Raw genomic sequence first — 5,000 nt, 5'->3', positions numbered from 1 at the left:
TTTCGGTGCGTTTTGTCTTTTTGCTTGGATGTCTGTCAGCAGGAGCAAAGGGTCAGATTTGTGCGTGAATCCGAATTTGAATATAGGGCCTAGCGATCCGAGTGACTGGTTTGTAAAAAGCAATAATTGTTAAAATCGATGAACCGTGGTCCCTTGGAACACTGCTTCTTTGTGAAACTGGCTATCAGATAAATAATTTGGCATCGATATTAAATTTAATGTCTGGATGTACGACAATATATTTTACTAAGCACTGAACAAGTGCCGAGCGCCAGTGTATGCACAAGTGTACAAATATACATACACGTACGCAGAAACATTCATTTCACCATTTAGAATAGACAACACACAACTTTGCCTCAAAAATTTTTGCAATAATATTGGATAGGGAACCTCCAATATGCACCCGACATGATAAAATATTTTGGTCTGATGCCGAGAAATGCTAGCCGACTCTAAGCCGAGTGGAAAGAAGTATGATATCATGCGCAGAATTGAAGAAGGTACTTTTGCGTAAGTCACCTTACCTGATTTCATCTTGATTAGGCCTAGAACCATATTGAAACCACATTGCTATCAGTGCTTGTTAATGCTTGCAAAAATCTAATCGGACTGATAGAAAACAAAATGAACAAAGAAAAATACATACTGCATACAAACTTACCAACAGCAGACTAGGCCTATGTGAAATAGCAGTAGTTCGGTGAAAAGAAAAGCCTAGGCTTATGAATTATGCAGTGGGAACGAATAGCCTTTTTATGGTCTTGAAACAATTGATTATTCTGTAGCATTTTAAGGTCTTTCATGGTCATCGTTGCAATATGTTACAATAAAATCGTTGTAAGCTTATGTAAGAGTCTCATAGTCGTTCTATGTAGCACCCGTTTTCGTGTTGCAAAATACCCAAACGAGGACAGCTTATCATCACGGATTTTTTAGTTATCTCTACTCACTGTATCTTTATCCATATAAATACTGTAACCCTGTCGATATGACATCGGTATCGATGAGATGTTTGTTTTAGTAGATTATCCGCCAGGTGCCGGCAGACAGCATCTCACCGCCTCTAACTCATGAGAAGGACTGGTGACACGTGTCATCACTGCTTTCCAGCGGCCAACCCACAGCTTGTACTGGTGGCGTTTTTCCACATCAAGAACGTAATTCCTTAATTTTAAATACTTAAATTTCAGTAATTAAAGCTAAAACATTTATTTTTGTACTTTGTGAACTGATTAATTCAGTTATACTTAGACTAGCTAGGTAATGAGATGAAAATAATGTGGAAAATCAAATAAAATCACATCGAGCAACTTGTTTGCACAAACTTGTGATGCTATTCCCGTTCCGTTACATCGCCGATGAGTCGTTGGTGAAGCTCCCCACACCCCATACACATTATTATTATTATTATTATTATTATTATTATTATTATTATTATTATTATTTCAGTAGATGAAACCTATTCACATGGAACAAGCACACAGGGCCATTGACTTGATAATTGCAACGGTCATCGGCATCGGTAGTAACTCAACATGTATGGGATCATTGCCCTGCCGAAAGTGGGCAGGGCCTGGCGGTCGGACGTTTTTAGCGAGGAGCGGGAAACATCGCGTTCACGCTCACGATTTTCTCTCGATATCTCCAGATTGTGCCGCGTGAGACTTTATCTAGCGATACTCTTCAGTAGCTTAATAAATGTTTGTAAAACATAATGACCTCATGAAATAATGAATTTTTGAGTAATTTTATTTACTTATATAAAGAACAACCGCGCCTTTAGAAAATGAAATCCAAACATTATAGTGACCAAGGAAAGAGGAATAACGTCTACTGTACATAATTCTACTCGAAAAGTTAAAAGAGAAAGAAGAGTCAGTAACTAGAAATGATGCAATGTCTACACTGAATGAAATTTTCGTTAAGACTAAGATCGTTAGGTGTAGGTCCGTTGCTAGGTAACCAATTGGTTCTTAGCCACGTAAAATAAGTCTAATCCTTCGGGCCCAGCCCTAGGAGAGCTGTTAATCAGCTCAGCGGTCTGGTTAAACTAAGGTATACTTAACTTATTTTGATCGGAGCAGATCATTAAAATATTGTGTGGTTAAGTTAGATCTCAGTCTCATCTGAATTAAATCGAAATCAAAGCCAATGGTGTCTGTGCGCATGGGGCCCACAAGCTTATGCTATCGATATTTCTAGCATAAATGGCTATTCCTCATGAGAGGCGTAAATATGCTATATCCACAATCTGTAATTTGGCTGTTTCCACAATTGTCTTGATGAAGAAAATAAGTTTAATATCAATTAGCCTACCTATAATAGTTCAGTGAGCACTTACTAATGGAGTCATCGGTGAAACAGCACAGACAAAAATATCACAAATAATAGAATCTCTTTCAGTAACTTAAGAATTCCTCTCTAAAGGAATATGAATTCCAGACCATTAAAATTTCTGTCTGTCTGATGAAAATTTACCGTTGAAGTGTAAGATAAAAAAAAAACAAACCTCTCGTGCAAAGGACCGACATTCCTACCCTCAATTTCCTTTTACTTCAGTTACCCGTGGGTTGAAATGTCTGTTTCAATCAATGATTCATCAATATTTTTCTTTCAATGTCTGTGTGGATGACTTCGTGACATGGTTTGAAAACATGAGAAGAAGCATAAGCGCTTTCGTAAATCTTCTTACCAACAATCAACATTCTCTCTCTCTCTCTCTCTCTCCTCTCTCTCTCTCTCTCTCTCTCTCTCTCTCTCTTTGGCTCTTCGATCTAAGGAGGGAACGCAGTGACGGAAGGAAGAGAGGATAACAAACGTGAGTGATCAGAGCTCTGTTAAAGTAAATGCCACAGTAAAGATCACCCAGCCTTGGAGAAATAATTTATCCTGTCCTCTCTTCTGTTCACACACAAACACACACACACACACACACACACACACACATATATATATATATATATATATATATATATATATATATATATATATATATATATATATATATATATATATATATATATATATATATCACAACATTCAGCTACATATGTCGTTTAATATCCAGTTCTCTCTACCTTGGGAATATCACCGAAGGGAAATTATAATTGATAAACGATTCGAATCCTAGGAGATTCGAACGCCTGACAGCCTTTCCTCCATCATTTTAAGTCCATGGTTAAATATGACAATGTTCATAGCCTCAGGTGAATAAATTCTGCCCAGAAAACTTTCTCAGCATTAGTCGCCTCACACACTCTATCAAAGGCTCTTCGGCTGCGCGTCGAGTCCCACCCCCTTCCCCCCAAACCCCCCAACATATGGCCAATTGCCTCTTACCTTGCACGCACTCCTGTACTCCCTGAATGTCAAGGCCATTCCTTTCTAATACCCCTTTTACTGCTTTTAGGTCTTCATCACCTCCTCCCTCCTAACGTCCGAATTTACAATTTTCACCTACATATCCTTCTCCTTTCTTTCACCATCACCAAACCACCGCGAATCAACCAGTTTTCATCCCTCTGCATATCAACCACTTTTTTCGCCCTTTCAGTTCTTCCTTCGTCACATTTACAACTCCAACAATTTCTCTCAATAACAATAATTAACAATGGGGTTAAGAACAGCTGTGGCTTCTTAATCTCCTGAGAGTGTGTCTTGAGCAAGCAGCAAAAATACTGAAAGAGGTACAAAAAGAAACAGCAACAATATTAACAATTAAGCGTGATAGGAAGCAAAAAAGATAACAGACAGGACACTGTTTGACTTCTACTAAAAGTAAACTATTGTGCCGTCTTTGTCTGTCTGTCCGGACTTTTTTCTGTCCGCACTTTGGCCTGTCCGTACTTTTTCTGTCCGCCCTCAGATCTTAAAAACTACTGAGGCTAGAGGGCTGCAAATTGTCATGTTGATCATGTTGATCATCCACCCTCCAATATTCAAACCTAACTAATTGCAACCCTCTAGCCTACTTAGTTTGATTTGATTTAAGGTTAAAGTTAGCCATAATCGTGCTTCTGGCAACGATATAGTATAGGCCATCACTGGGCCGTGGTTAAGTTTCATGGGCCTCGGCTCATGCAGCGTTACACAGAGACCACCGAAAGATAGATCTATTTTCGGTGGCCTTGATTATACGCTGTAGCGGCTGTACAGAAAACTCAGTTGCGCCGAAGAAACTTCTGTGCATTTTTTACTTGTTTTAGTTTCACGACGAGACCTTGGGTTATTTCACGATAGTCGTGCAAAATTCGTTGTAACAGTATAAACTGAAATATACAGCCAGAGAAAGCCAACTCTGTATGCTTTATAAAAAAAAATGACAAATTCACTTCTTTTATAACGGATAAGTTCTTATCCAGAAACTATTATATCTTTTACTTCTCATTTCAGTGGTCAAAAGTCTTGAAATCCTAGATATAGAAGGACCAAGCGTAGTCGTCAATGGGTCGACCTCTCAAATAGTATTAGACTGCGACTACGACATCACTGAGTACGACAAATCGGGACTAGTCGTCAAGTGGTATTTCAACAGACAACCTTTCCCAGTTTACCAATGGATTCCTTCGAAAGATCCCCAGGTAAGTACTATAACAGCACTTCGTGCAACTTGTAAAAGTAAATTCTATTAAAAGTATCTTACCATAACCCTGAATTATGTCATATATAATTTATGTGTAACTAACTGTACATGCTCATGGTAACTTGATCTGAGCTAGTTTTAAAATTCCATATCTTTGAGTCAAGGGAGTTATTCCTTCCTTTTCCCTTCCCTGATCTTCCTCTGGCCTGGCCTAGAAGGGAATATCAGGGTGACCGTCATTTTGGCCCCTGTTTTTCATAAAAAAGATAATGAAAATATCCGCAAAACTATCTGGAAAATAGTCCCACCAAGAGAACCTCATCATCCTACAACTTTAGTAAATGTTCGAAATCTTCCCTCCTTCAGGATCTAGGCATACTGAAAGGCCGACTCAACTTGAATTACGAAGTCTCAG

At 38.6% G+C, this 5,000-nt stretch overlaps 1 pseudogene; it reads left to right on the top strand.

Annotated features, from left to right (window-relative positions):
• LOC136844438 (uncharacterized) overlaps nt 1-5,000 on the top strand; it is a 112,075-nt pseudogene that overhangs the window by 83,330 nt on the left and 23,745 nt on the right.

The sequence above is a fragment of the Macrobrachium rosenbergii genome, chromosome 12 (genome assembly GCF_040412425.1).
Source record: "Macrobrachium rosenbergii isolate ZJJX-2024 chromosome 12, ASM4041242v1, whole genome shotgun sequence".
Classification (NCBI taxonomy): domain Eukaryota; kingdom Metazoa; phylum Arthropoda; class Malacostraca; order Decapoda; family Palaemonidae; genus Macrobrachium; species Macrobrachium rosenbergii.
The sequence above is the reverse complement of the archived record's forward strand: the minus strand, read 5'-3'. Positions and strand labels throughout refer to the sequence as shown.